Source organism: Lonchura striata, chromosome 1A (genome assembly GCF_050655825.1).
Source record: "Lonchura striata isolate lonStrDom1 chromosome 1A, ASM5065582v1, whole genome shotgun sequence".
Classification (NCBI taxonomy): Eukaryota; Metazoa; Chordata; class Aves; order Passeriformes; family Estrildidae; genus Lonchura; species Lonchura striata.
This window is the reverse complement of record NC_140741.1, coordinates 17200634-17215944: the sequence shown is the minus strand read 5'-3', so window position 1 is coordinate 17215944 and position 15311 is coordinate 17200634. Positions and strand designations below refer to the sequence as shown.

The following is a 15311-nucleotide window of genomic DNA, read 5'->3' as shown; positions in this document are numbered from 1 at the left end:
GGAAAAACAAAACGAAAAGCAAAAAGAAAAGGAAAAAGAAAAAGAAACTGATATGGCAATAGCTACTGTCCCAGATGATGAATCCAGTTCACAAATGGCAGAAGAGTGCCTTCAAGTCAGAAGGTTCCTGCCCTTGTTTCTGATCACTTTCCCAAAAACTCCAGCATCATGTTTGTTAGTTTTGGACAGAATAAGTCTCCAGATGTCTCCCACGTCCTCCTCTCACACACATGCTCAGCAACATTAAATTGCCCTATCCACTGACCATTCAAGATGTGACTAAAGCTTGCACAGGCATTTGAAAAACCCTTCAGTCTCCTCAAACAAAACCTGTAGTGGTGAAATCCCACAGAATCCAGTGGAAAGGGGTTACAAGATGATGTTACTCCTCTCCAGCTTCTGAAAAGGTTTATTAAGAACACAGCTCCTCCATAAAAGCCCTGCACGCCATGCAAATCACCTCATGCCTTCTCAGTGCCAGCCACCCAACAGCCAGCAAGTCCAGCACTATCAGGCTATCCATGTTATCAGCCTCCCTTGCCAGGAGACATCATCAGCAGACACACTGCAGGATCTCCCTATCAACATCCAGGAGCCAACAGCCAGTGGCAGAGATAAGCAATGGCTCCACATGCAATTTTCCCTGCAATGAAACATACACAGAGTCCTTATGAAATGTAACAGAGGTGGGCCAACCTCCAAAGACCTTAAAACTTACGGAGAATGATTCCTGAAGTCTATGACCAAGGCTGCTTTTCATGGCTTCTCCTTCTAAAAGTGGTCTGTACCAAAGTACAGGTGCTAAAAGCTGTGAGCCTGGATGATTTGCACATCATTCTCCAAATTCTGCAGCCTGGAGGAGATCTGGTAAGTAGAGGCAAGCAAAAGGCACTACTACATCCCCTCTGACAGATTTGTGGCCAAGTCCCTCCTCACTCCCCACTTGGAAAGCTAAAGAACAGCACTGCCCTGCTAAAAGGATGATGCAGGGATATATATACATTTAGTAAATAATTGACCAAATGCCAGAAGCTCTGGTTATAGAAGTGTACAAAGCAGCTTTCATCATGAGAAGCACTACAGTGCTAAAATGAGGAGCAAAAGCAGTAAAAAATGGCATTACTATTCCCAACAGAAGGAATCACTTTCAGCTACCTTTCAAGCAGTCTGCTCTGGCCAGATTTCTTTATGTTTATGCTTACATCCTTCCTTTATCTAATGAAGCATTTGAGCTTTAAAGAGTCTGAATTCTAACTAGCAAAGAGGTTGTCCTATTAGGAAAGTCTCAATTTTAAACCCATTCTGCAGTTCTGTTTTATCCTGTGCTGCAGAAGAACAACTTGAAGGCACTACAGAAGTAGGCCATGAACACAGGAACCCTTTCCTTGTGGAAGGTGACTGTTCACATGAACACACATTTACAGAAGCATCTTTCATATCAAAAGTGTTTTACAAACTATAGAGACACAAATCTCCAGAAAAATGCAATTACTGGTGGTGTAAAAGGTGGCAGCCTACAAAATCATTCACTCCAATGGGACAAGGAAACATTTTTAGCTAAGAACAGTCCATGTTGCCCATTAAAATGGCACATTCTTTACCTCAGAGGACTGAAGACCTCAACATTTACCATATGCAAGGCAAATAAAGACAACATCCAGAATATTTTTATTAAAAACAATTGTCTGGAATACAAACGGTCGAATTTACAACGTGCTGGGTTGCTGCCGGATGTCAATAGAAAATGAACACATGCTGTAAATTCAGTGCTTGGTAATTAGGAAAATGTGTATGTTTCCCAAGCCTGCTTCTCTGTAGGTAGGACTAAAGGGCAACATTATGTCATTTCCCTTTGCGCAGGACTCCCTGTTGACTTCCATAAAGAATTTGGCTTAGAAACTGATGACAGGGTACAGCCCAAGTTGAGGAAAGAACAATCAATAAATAAATGAAGATGGGCTGGTGACGGAAAAGTCATTGCTAGTCACCAAGATGTCTTACCAGAATTTCTTCCAGCAGTAGAATGAGGATGAGACAGATGAACCCTGCTCTCAGTTTTACCAATCCCTCAAACCCAGAGTAACTATTAAACATGCACAAATACCAAAAAGAGGATTCAGACTGAAATGAGGGCAAGCCTTGAAAGAGAATGCAATTTAACATGGAATAGCTTTGAATGTATGACATGGCATGTTAAATGGGTCCCCTGAGCTTAACTGGCAACCAGCCCTTTCCTCCTGGATCTACCCTGCTTTAAAACATTTTCATTTATATTCGCTTGAATTTCAGAATTCTTCTGTTATCTTCAAGCAAGCACGGGAGTTTAAAAGCTTTCATCAGCTAAGCTGCATGTTTTGTGGTCTTTGCTCCACTTCTGTGCATTTAAGCTTTTATCTCCTCAAAGCAAGATATTCTATCTAGCAAAACCACACAGCCAACAGACTGAGAAGTCACATTTCCTCCAAAGTCAGAATAACCACAAGCATGCAAGACCTATGGTGATATCAAAGGCAATACATCAGGATCTCATTGTAAGTATGATGTGAGCACGATAGGTGAAATCAGGATGGAGCCAGCAAAGCAACAGGGAAACAGATGAAGAAAGTTAGGCTTTCAAGATATGAGTCACCAAAACAACACCTTCAAGCACTTCTCTTTACTCAAACAGTGTCAGAGCTGGTGACACAGCTGAAGTCTTTCATTATCTTCATAGTTTATTAGGTACTGTATTAGTCCATCTGATAGTAATCAGTAAATGAAAAATTAGATTACAAGTCCATTGGATTTGCCTGAACATTTCAGGTTTGCCTTGAATATATATTTTCTTCGTTCAATTTATGTATAGCCTCTACTTACATTCAGGCCTGAATAAACATGATGATATTTTCATTACTTACTAGGAGGTTTTCTCATATTAATTTAATCACCAATATATTCCTTCTCGTTAGAATATTGAAATGACTCATCCATTCTATCAAAAATTTGGGTGAGAAATTAGATTATAGCCCTGAAGGAATTTATTCAATCCTCCACTCTAAGATGATTACATGCTAATGAGAGAAAAGACTCTCTAGCTTGTACAAGAGAGAAGGGGAAGAGGGGGTGGAATTAAATATTTTCATTAAACAAATTCATCTTGTGGTATTCCAGCACAGACAAACCCTCCAGCTATCATAACTCACTGGCTTGAAAAGGTCATTAGCACTCTATCTCATTTTGCTGGGAGAAGGAAGAGCCAAATTCATGGCCATGACATGAAAATTTGTCCTTGTTATTGCTGTGGGATGACCTGATCCCTGAAATCCTACAGAAGACATTCTGAGGGACATTTTTTGTGAAATAACAGCAAAATCCATCCATCATGATAGTCACCAATCCATACATCCTGCAGCCCCAGTGAGTGCAGCAATAGCATCAATGCAAAATACACAGAACTTCAGGCCCTGCTTTCTCCCCTTCTTTCTACACTTCCCTACCCAACTATTTCCTTCTCCTTCTCAGACCAGCCTGGATATGTGGCACCAGACACATGATGCTTGCACTCAAAAAATAAGCTGCAGTGGGAAGCACTTTGTCATCTGTGTCTCTGACCTTCAGAGGAATACCCCACTGTGCAAGCTGGACCATAAAAGGAATACATGTTTAGCCAGTGTTTAGAAAATCCATCTCCTTGTCTTTCCCAGCTCTGGTGCTGCCTTATTAAGACACTGAAGTAGTAGCTGCTGGAGAATCTCAGGAATGATCCAAGCAACAGTGCCCAGAGCAAACTTGTCATTTCATGTAGGCTGAAAATGAACCTGAGAAAGCTGTGAGGACAAGCTTAGTGATCACAGGCTAGTAAAAGAAACCTATTCTGAAGAAACTACATCATCCTTTCCTGTGGAAATACACACAATTTTTTTTTTTTTTTTCATTTCTAACCAAACATTTTCTATGTGGGAAAAAGGGACAAAACAGACTGCAGGTTGAGGACCTCATCTTGAGGGATGGCATGATGTGATATTCCAATACACTGGTATAATCATCTCATGAGGAGACACAAGGACCAAAAAACCCCTTCTCCAGTCTCTTCTGTGTTCTGGTCCTCTGAGGAGATGATAACACTGAAAATGGGAGGCATGGAGGCAGCCTTTTGTGGTGTCTCACATCCCAGCTGCAAGCTTTTCTGTGAAAATCCGATGGCTAAGTTTTGAGTAACAGTTTTGGAATTCAGGTGAAGATCAAAACCAAATTTGTGAGGTTTCCTGCTTGTTGTTTTTCCCTGCTCCCAAAAAGTCCATTTTATTTAAAGCCATTTATACCACCACATTTATTTTCTCTGCTAAAAAAAAAAAAAAAAAAAAAAAAAAAAACCCAAAAAAAAAAAAAAAAACAGATGGAAATAGTTTTATTCTTTATGCTAAGTAAGCATTCTGCTCTGGAGCCAACTTCAGCCCTCTATCTTTCTCACCATTGTAATTATAACACTGCCTTTCAGAAATTCCCACGATTGATACACTGAGTATCTGATCTTCTCTCTTTCACTAGAGGGCTGATAGTGTTATAAATGAAACCAGCTTGCTCCTGTTAACACTGTCTGCTCATTGGAATTCTGCTCAAAAACAATCTCCCAACCTCAAAACACATATTTCTCCAAATTAAGCTATTACATATAGGGACCTGTCTTGTGGTAGGAAGATGTGTCTTGTGAACACACAATTGTCTATGTTCTCAGTGACTTTAGAAGTGTATCACAGCTACGGAGTCCTTGCTTGTGCACAGAAATAGCAGAAAACTACCTCAAAGCTGGTTTGAAACCAAATGCACTAAATCTGTGCAAATGTCCCAGTGCACATGTGACTATGCTCACCCTCCCACTGTGCTGTTTCACAGTAAGACCTGCCTTGAGAGAAGCTCAGCTGACAAGCAGTAAATCAAGTCATGGTGATTTGGTTTCTTTCCACTCTGTGCACTTAACTGACTTAAAAATTTGCTATGATATGTATTCATCAGGTCAAAGAGGTCTCACTAAGGAGTACTTGCTCAATTCAATTAACTAATCCATATACCAAAATGTTGCCCACACCAAAATGTGGTCTCAAGCTGGTGGAAGAGGGAAGTAGGAGTATGGAGAAGTAACTTAGCCAAACCCTTGAAGAAGCTCTGCTCTTAGGTACCAATTTAGAGCACCTCTTCTGGTCTCAGCACAAGAACCCAGTCCACCTAGAAGATAACCTTTGCTAGAGCAGTCCTTGCTGCCTGCCTAAATTATGTCTGCATTGAAAATGGGTCACAACCTACCTTAAAGGAAACTAAGGCATGTTTTTAGAAAAATGTTAGAGGAAAAAAATCCCAGAAGACAAAATCCCAAATCAAAAGACAGTCACAACTTGCTGTTGAGTTGCAGCCTTCCCTTAATTTTCTATGTCAGCATGACAAACTTGCTGGCCTTTTATTCAAGACTCTCTAGTAAAGACTATTAATAAGCAAGTTTATTTGGACCAAGCAACAAGTTTTGACATAAAAAGGAGCAAAACAGCATCTATTTATATTTCCTTAATGTCAACCAACATGAAGTTAACCTTCAACTGTCACATACACTACCCACTGGTTTATACTTTCCAATAAACAAAAAGAAATGCATCCTGCTTACTTTTCCACTTCCCATCACCCTTGCTACTCCACAGGAAGAGAAGGGCTCAGCTGCAGCACCAACACAACTACTTCTCCTTCTAGTCTGTAGCTGTATCACTGTGTTGACCTGACCCTTGGGTCAGGCTCTGTGCCAGCGTTCCTGGGGACTGTGCTGTCACCAGACTTCTTTCCAAAGGTCTAGGTGCCCACTGACCTTATTTCTGGCCAGGAGTATATCCTGAGCTGTGTACTGATGAATTAATTTTCCCAAGAAGCACTGCCACCCGATGACTTTCTTCATGCTATGAAAGACCTTGAGCATGCAAGCACAATCTGCTGGCAAGAGGGTTTTTCCTCATTTAGCACGAGCTAATAAGTAGGTTACGATGAGAGAAATTAAGCCGCTTATAAACATTTATCTTCAGTAATTTAAAACTTGTTTAAAGGCACAAAGCCAAAAAATGCAGAAGCTAATTGACCAAATGAGATGCTTCTGCAAGTTGAAATCAGTTTGGGGTTTTATTTGCAAATCACATTTTTCCTCTGTGGTTCTTTGAACTGAGCTGTGAAGGGATGGCTTTGCCCGGGCTGCCAGCAATCTGATAGTGTTTACATAACTCTGCTTATTTGTGTGTAAAACTTGTGAGCATTTGACTTTATTTTATCTATTATCCCTGCAAACCAATTGGCCTCAGCTTTTTAAGGGGAAATCTCATATTCTGATTTTCTAGTTTCATTTCAGATATTAGATCATAAAAACGTTAATAAAATGCAAACTCACACTGAGAAGCAGATGCTCCTAGAAATAGTCTGGCTAAATTTATTTTCATGTCATTCCTTAGAGACTCTTACAGCTGGCCAATAACTGCAATTTCTCTCATGTCTGATAATTTCTACCATTCTGAACCCAGAATGCCCTGAAAATTAGTAACATAATTAAGCAATAAGTTCAATAATGTTCTTGTTATCTTAGAAGGCGGCATTTAAATGTAATGACTAAGAGATACCATTCCAAGTCTCCAAATTTGCAGTTTTAAAGGTTGACATTAGTTTTTCTTCTGTCCAGACCCTTGCAACACACATATGCAGCCTAGAGAGTATGTTACTGGAGGTAAATATATCAAACATATTTGCCTGCAGAGTATTCTTTAAAACTTTTCCTAAGACACAGGGATGTTCAACCATCAGCTTATTTTGTATGGGAACAATACAGTATTCCCTTTGCTTTTCTTTAAACTAAAGGAAATTTGTTGCCAAGCATCACTATTAAATATGAGTCCTTATTGAGTCAAAAGAAGGGTTAATGTAGATTTTTCAGCCCACTCATTTCTAAGCACATGCATTTGTGTGATGAGGTAAATGTAATCCTATGGTGTGAGAATGCTTTATACAATGAATTAAACTAACTCTGCCACTTGCACTAGTTGTGAATATCAGGCACATGGAAAATGATTAAGCAGCTGAGAGCTCAGCAACATACTTATTTTCTAGGAAGAAATATAGAAATATTGGGATTTCCCTGCCTAAAAGTCTGACAGAAGTAGACCAGGGACCAAGAACAGAACCTTTTTTTACTCTGAGTCAGTTTAGAACAATGCCTTTGGTCTCTGCCACGTGGAGTTAACAGAAGGTAAGGCTATGTGCCCTGCTGTGGATGGCACAGGGAATTTGAAGGCTCTGTGTCTTCACAGCCTTAGGCCAATTTTCACTTTATGCAGCTTTTTTGCATTTCAATATCTGAAATGTTTTGTATGAGAAAATTCTGGTGACAAATATGACTTGCACTGTTTGAAGGAATAATGACAGAGATGCAAAAGTGCTGCAGTCTGCCCTGGCTTAATAAACTACATACTGCCAATTTGCATCTAAGATACTAAATAGATGTAATTTTTCAACATAAACATGGCAGGAAAGACATGGACACTTATTTGCCCTATATCAGCTACATTTCTTCAGACTCACTGTTTTCTTTGTGCAGACCTATGTTTTGGTCAAATCCTGAAAATCAAGATAAAATTCCATGTTATATTGCTCCTTGTATGGTGCTCTTTCAAGCAGGCATGCTGATCAGAATTATCAATAATAAGTACAAAAATCTGTTTTTCCATGCTTTTATTTATTAGATATTTAAATATCCAGATCCAGTTGGATCTGGAAAATAATATCCAGCTCATGAGGGACATCAGTCCAGTTAAAACTAATAAATTCACAGTAGGAAACAAAGGGCAGGTTTTCCCCTGGCAGTAGGTGGGTTACCTGGTTAGAGGATTGGAGGTGACTCGTTTTTGGAAATGACCAATCATTTCCAGAATTCCATGGTGTTTCCAAGAGATGAAAGATGGGGCATTTTTCCAACTGTCTGGATTTTAGATTGGAACTGTCCTCCTAACAGATTGGCTGGCACAGTACACCTAGTACCCAGATTACAGAGTGATTTTAACATATTATAATCCATAATCTGGATTATTATATGAGATACTAAGGAGCTGATTTTGTTGTCTGCTTAGGAATTGCAGTGGGTTCAGCTGAGTGAAGCCTATACTCTGTATGTCTAGCTCTCTGGAATAACAAAGCTGCATTTATGAAGCACTTCTCTTGCATTTTAAAGAAAATGCAATCTGAAAAAAAACAAAAATTAGCCACTTAATTCTACCGAGCTTTCCATACATTTGGTTATTTCCTCCAGGACATTTGAAATGCTGCAATAGCTAAGATTTGTTTAGTATCCACTCTCACTTGAGAGTGACTGCAGCAGAGAAGGCTTTAATGAGCTACTTGGTCATGCTTTTCTGCTTGGGTTAAGAATGAACTCCAAAAATTGCACAATAGAGATTCAGTGTGAAGGGCCAAAGCCACCTCAACAATCCAAATACGTCCTGTCAGTCCTGAAATTCCAGGCAGCTGTGAAGACAGGTTAACAGCTGGAGCACTCTGCTTCAATTTGTTCTCAACTCTCATGCATCTCTAATCTTATTTATTCAGTGCCTCAATGTTTAACTCCTGGGCAGAAGATGTCATGTCTTGGCTCTAGCAAAAAGTGACTGTTATACAGAAAGACAAAAAGAAATCCCCAAAATGTTTGCAACTTCAGGATGTATGAAGTTCATGGAGAGAAAAAACACTGTAGTTTTTTTTTTTTTCTAGTAGCAAAAGAGGCTTGGAATAGATAGGATCACAGCCTTTAGGAGGACAGAGGCTTAACTTTTGGGGAAATTCAATTCTGAAATAAAACATGAACATTGGAAATTACATGGAACATATATGCAGCCAGATTCTCTTATGTTCAAACATGCACTCATTGAAAGCTTGTATTAAGGTCGTATTCTTCTTTCCTCAATACAAACCTGAAATGAAGCATAATCTCTGTAAACTCTACATAAAAACATAACCAGACTCTTGAGAACCAGAAATGGGCAACTCCTAGTGTTTCAAGGAAAGAGAAACCGGAAAGGAGCCATTTTTGTGTAATTCCTAAACTATGAACTCTGTTTAACATTTCTCACTAACATACACCCCGTATCAGGGATAACTCCACTGCAGGAACAAAAAACAGCTTCAGAAGTCATTTGTGGTCATTCAGCATTGGTCTGATGCTTACCCTCACTGTCCTGGACAGGAGAAGGACATGTTTTTACTTTCTGTGGCTGACAAAGATGACACTTCCTTGCTCTCCAGAAGCATTAAGCTGCTGTGGACATAAATGTGTCCAGTGTTAACCTCTCCAGAAGAAACATGCTGCTTCTCATTGTCCTGCAAAGATGCACCCTTCTGGTTTGATCTTCTTAACTTGAGCAATCAGTCCTTTGTGTGCTACCAAAGCTACAACAGGCTCAACAGGAACAGCAAAAAGCACATGAAATGTCCTTCTGGTTCTCTACTCACCTTTGTGGAGCCAAACTGAAATTCACTTGACTTCTTTTTCAGTTGTACCTAGTTGGGATTAACCATGTGTCTTGTTTTAGCAGAAGTTGCATTAAGCAATTTACTAACCCAAGAGAATTTTAGCCTCCTGCAGGTTGCTGCTATCCCTGGCCTGTAGGATCTTTTTCTTTAAAAAAAAAAAAAGAAACATTTAGCCACTGCCTTTAGAAATTAATGCTATCAAGAACCAAACAACTTTGAAGCAATATTTTTCTCTATATCCTACTCACATAAACTTTTTTTGGGTGAATTTAGTCATAGTAATAATTATTAATAAATAAATAACTAGTTGTCATGGTTTGACACGGAAAAAGATTTTTTTCCAGAAAGAAGAGGTCAATTTAGATATTGACCAATTAAAGGTAGACACACCTCTGAGAACACAGAGGGGTTAAAAGCAGAATTCCCAGGAGAACTTGCTCTCTCTGGTTCCAGTCAGCGTGCAGTGCAGCCTCCCCTGCCCAGCCGTGGCTGGAGGGACTGGAACCGGGCTGGCCCCTGCAGATGGAAGGGTGGAAGAAATCTGGGATGTCTCCATTCCCCCCCCCAGAGTTTCTCTCCCAAGAGGGAGAGAGAAAGAGACATCGGCAGTTCTGTCAGCAATTCCACCGCGAGGAAGGAGGAGCAGGGGGAGCTGCAAGGTGCCCAGTGCGTGGGAGCCACCAGAGTCTGGGCATCGAGCCATCCTGGGACTCCAGATTTTTAACCCTTCCTTAAGAGATAAAAGCTTTATAAATTTTTTTTTTCTTCCCCTCCTCAGTTTAAAAGAAAAGAAGAGAAACACCTTAAACCCTGAAATGTTAAAAAGTAAAATTCTAAATAAAAAGGGGACAAAGAGTAGCTTTTAGCTAGACTTTTCCGTATTAGCCACAAACTAAACCAATCTTCTCCTTCAAAAAAGACTGTATTTTAAGAAGATGCCAATAAATCAAGAAACCTGATTCAGCTAAAAAAAGACAGAAGTAGAGCAAACAGAAAAAAGTTAAAGAGTTTGTGGTAATACCCCTGTCCTCAAAAAAAAAAAAAAGAGAAAAAAATCTCTGTTCTTAAACCCTCAGCCCCAGAAGAAAATAAGAAAATAGGGGAGACTGTAGTCCCAAAAATAAAAAACTAAACTATTATTTTCTCCCCTCTTAGCAAGACAGCCTTAAAAAAAAATCCTAAAAGCAGTCTGTCCATCCATGCATTAGTAATAAAAGCACTGTACATAAAAAAAAAAAGTCACCATATCAAACTTTTCTCCAAGCAGTGCCATGTATAATATAGAAACACAAGATGTTCCATCTGTGTTTCCTAAGAGGGTCTATAGCACAAGAAAAACTCCTGTCTCCCTCAATAAACTAAATATCAGTTGCCTGGGGGGTGGAAACCTAATTAAAGTCCAAATTATATCTCACTATAGTTTATTAAAATTAAATAGTAAGAAAAAGAATATTTTACAAAGTTCTCATTTAAATCTATATGTATTTTTTCCCTTCCTTTCTCTCTTTTATAATCATAGCTTAATAAATGTCTTTTTTTTTTCTTATTATTAAGCTTAAACCTACTTTATTCTCAATTCCATTTCACAACATTCAATTAAAAAATTACATTTTCATAAGAGCACTAGCATTGTGCCAGTGTCAAACCATGACACTAGTAATAGTAGTTGACCTAGTTAACCCCGTCTCTTTGCCATATTTTCACAACAGGATGACCAACATCTCTCCTTCCTCATGATATGATCTACAATCCCTTAGGGAAGAGCATGACACAGGGCAAAACTCTGGTTCAGATTCAAAGTTTAGCTTCAGCTAAATGGAGGCCAGCCTGACAATGACCCTAAGACCTTCCAGAAGTCTGCAGTAGTGATGATGTGACAATGGAGCAAATTGGATCAGCTCCCTAGTATAATTAAAAAAAACAAAAACAAACACCAAATACAAACAAAACAACAATCACAAAGTAGAAGTAAAGATTCATTGCTGGTACAATAGTAAGTCAGCCACTTGTAAATTTGAGGCTTAAGTACTGAATAGATTAACCTGAGAAGTATTCTTTAGAGAGTTCAAGGGGCTTATTTCTGCTCTCAATTATGCTGCAGTCAAGGAAGTAGGTGCATTGTCCTTTTAAGAAGTATTTCACCTCAATTTTTCAGTGCAGCTGCAGCAGACTGAAGTGGACCAACAAGACACTCAGAAACCACCACCCCTGCAGACACCAAACAAACTCTGCCCAGCTCCAAGCTAAATTCTTCCAGCATCAGTTACAGCATCAAAATGGCAAAACCTGATGGTTTTATTCAAGAGAACATCTTTTAGTGCCTAGAAGGAGGCACAAAGCAGCAGGTGGTATTTGTTTTTTCCCTTGCTGAAAGAAGTCAGTCCCCTGTGCTCTAATTGCACATGGGATTGTTGCTGTCAGGTATGTGCAGCTCACTTCTGTGACAGCCCTGACACTCCAGCACAGAATGTACCCTGTGGCTGGGGAGGCAAAGCCTTCACCCAGCTCTTTCAGGGCTGCCACTGCCTAATAAATCAACTGGCTAGAATAACACTGGTAGGGCTTAATCCAAAGGCCACTGAAATCAGAGCAAAGTTTCCCACTGGCTTCAGTCTGGTACCTCAGGATTTTATAAAACCCATGCACAGGAGTCCCTGGGCTGCTGTCCTGCCCCTGGGGAGCAAGACAAAGCCTTGGCTTTGCCACAGAGCAATTAAAGATGTAGCACATCCCACCACCCCAACAGCTGAAGGTTTTCCTTTTTTCCCCTGACCTCACACCTGACCAGTACCCCACCAGATGCAGAATGCTTCCAGACAGGCACAACACTACCATATGTTGTCCTGGGTTTTCCAGGCTGTGCCTGAAAAGTCTCCTCTGCTCCTGAGGTACCTGAGCTGCTGGGTTCCTGCCAGGCTGAGCACATGCAATAAATCTGACAGCCTGGGAGAAAGCTGGACAAAGTCCCATATGTCTGCTGTTGGAAACATGCCCCCTAGACAGATCTGCAGTGCTACTCCAAACACGTTGATAGGCCTCCAGAGATCCAGACAAATATAAACAGTAAAAAAAAAAAAAAAAAAAAATAATAAAAAAAATCTGGCTGGACAACATTTCTGGGTGGGCACAGTGAGCCTGTGTGGGAAATTGAGAACATCTGGAATACCTTGAAATTGTAAGAACTTAAAATCAAAAAAACTCTATTTTGTTTTTGAGTTGGTGACAATTTTTATCTGAGTTGCCTCTGCATGAACTACTAGCCACAACATGTACCAGGGGTGAAATGCAATGTCACTCTTCAAAGACAAAACGTGTCCTCAGGATCCTAAGCATATGAACCCAGAGGTTCTAAGCACATGAGCCCAGAATGCCAGGGCTACACAGCACAATAAAGTATAATTTCCAACAGATTTCTAATGGAAAAAAGCCCCAAACCACAAAGCCTAGCACCAGACCTCAAGGACTGAACTTACACTGAGCTTCTCCAAAGATTAAATAGCTGGACATCAGTGGCTCCAGCATCACAGACACTTGGGAATCTGACAGCTCATGTAGCCTCACCAATCCTAACACAGCCTTGGGTTCCCATGAAGACATGGTAGCATCAAGCCACTCTTGAGCATGTGGTGCAGGATTCCATGCTGCTACATTTTCACCCCTCAGTCTTCCTTGGGCACAGGCACCCAGCTAGAAAGATGGGCTTCCAATGTGCATTTATCCCAGGAAATGGCAAAATGCTGAGTTACTGCTGATGGGTATGGCTGCTGGCATTTCTGGCTTTACTCTTCTACTCAAAGAAGCCTAAACAGTATATAGGAGACCTGGCAAGCATGTTACAGCCTACACAGGTCCATCTCTCCATCTCCCAGCAGAAATTCTTGCAACCAGTGCTTGATTCCCCACAGTAAGGCTACAGCCCACTGATGGGAGGGCCAGGGAAATGGCCTCTGCTCACAACTTATAAAGGAACATTTCCAACCTCCATGCTGTGCTTTAGGACTGTACAATTCACTTAATAATACTCCTAAAAGTGTTCAGAGGCAAATCTGGCAAGCAGATTTCTGCAGCTTATGACATGTGAACATGTTGTGGTCATATTATTAAAGGCGAAGATGATCCCCAAATCCCTAAAAATCTGAATTCACCAAAACCAATGCAGCATCACATATTCATTTATTAATAACTGCCCCAGTGCTGCTTCCCTTCCCTCTGTGTGAGCACTGCAATGGGGGCAGATGCTCAGCTCCTGCCCCACTTTGCCCTTGCTGGGGCAGGATTTGGGAGGTTCCAGCACCTGGAGCTGAACTTGAGAGTCAGGCTCTGTTATTGTTAAGGCAAATCAAAAATAAAAAGGCCAGACTAAATTCTTTTTAAGATCCTGAGATTTTTAAAGCAGTCTTGTGACTTTTAAGGGGTCTGACTCATGGTACTTGAATGCTTGAAGCTGGCAGCAGCAAAGGGAGTACAGCAAGATTTAGCGTACAGTAATTTATTGTTGAAAGCCCTCAACTGTGTGGGAAAGGGCATGGAGCACATCTGCAGTGATTAGGGAGAAAAAGGGACACAGGCTCAAGTCCTTCTCCTCTGGCCAGGATGCCACCAAGCTACCCTCCTCCATGAAAGCACCAGGCTAAACCCCAACAGAGCAGACATGGAAAAACCACTTCCCATTAGCAGCATGGGATACACGTGACACCCTGGATTTCACCTCCAGTGATGGCAAGGCAAGAGCCCACTATCCCCAACCCCTGGAGCTGTCCCTGCCTGCCCAAACCAGCCACACCACATGGCCGATGCCCAGGTCACTCCACAGCCTCTGCAAGCTCAATGAGAGCCTGGAGGTCTTCAAAGAGAAGTCAAGTGGCATTTTTCTACAGAAATTCACACAGGGAGTTACAAGCCCTAACATCCTCCACAGACCACCCAAGGCCTCTATTCCCAACAAACCCTAAGGCCTTTCCTTTAACAGCTTTGCTCAAAGAAGAAGAAACAAAAATTAAGTCCCTCTTCAGAATTAAGTACAAAAATGAGAACAAAATGTGCTTAAACCTAGCTTTTATTTTTTTTAAATCAGTGCAGTGTTAATAAGCTAAATCAAATCTTTTTATCACTGAAGATACTTCAAAAATAAATGGAGCCTTTCTCCCTGCTTACACCAGTGTAAATCATGAAATTTCATTAAAGCAAACAGAACTGTACAGGTGTAAATTGGGTTGAGTTAATGAAATATCATTGCCTGTATTTTTAGGTATTTATTTCATAAATTGACATCGTCATACCCACATCAAATTCTGCTCTCATTTCACCATAGTAAATCTTTGACAACTGACAGCAGGTGGGTTCTTGTTGCCCACATAAAGTGACTGCAAGTGAATAAAAAGCAACAGGCAGTACAAACACAACACCAACAGCACAGTAATGGCAGACAATTCACACATATGCTATACTGCATATACCAAGTGTATCCCAGTTTTCAATTTATATCTTATAACTTTAACATCTATAATAACTGATACATAAATATCTGGCAAACACAAACCCTTCTGCACAGCACTCACACAGCATCTGAGGATGAGATTTCCTTGCTATGATTTCACATGGCCATATTCCACCACCTTTGCTGTTTGCATTTATTCATGTAGCAAAATAACTGGAAGCAGTGTAAGGAAATTAGGCAATACAACCCCACAACATTAGCTAAAGCTGTTTTTTTGGCACATATCGATAGCACAAGGACTCTTTGGAACTTCAGGCAGAAATTCTCATAGCCACTGCTAATCAAAGGCCAGCCAGCA

General features: G+C 40.5%; 1 protein-coding gene across 28 annotated transcripts in view; it reads right to left on the bottom strand.

The window, feature by feature from the left end:
- The window catches only part of CALD1 (caldesmon 1), a 225761-nt gene that overhangs the window by 72122 nt on the left and 138328 nt on the right, over positions 1-15311 (bottom strand). Inside the window, exon 1 of one of the 28 annotated variants that reach the window (XM_077783316.2) lies at positions 1-15311. This exon is cut by the window's left edge and continues 24110 nt beyond it. The exons of the other annotated variants lie outside the window; for them this stretch is intronic. The gene's annotated coding sequence lies outside the window, so the exon portion shown is untranslated. 28 annotated transcript variants of the gene reach the window in all.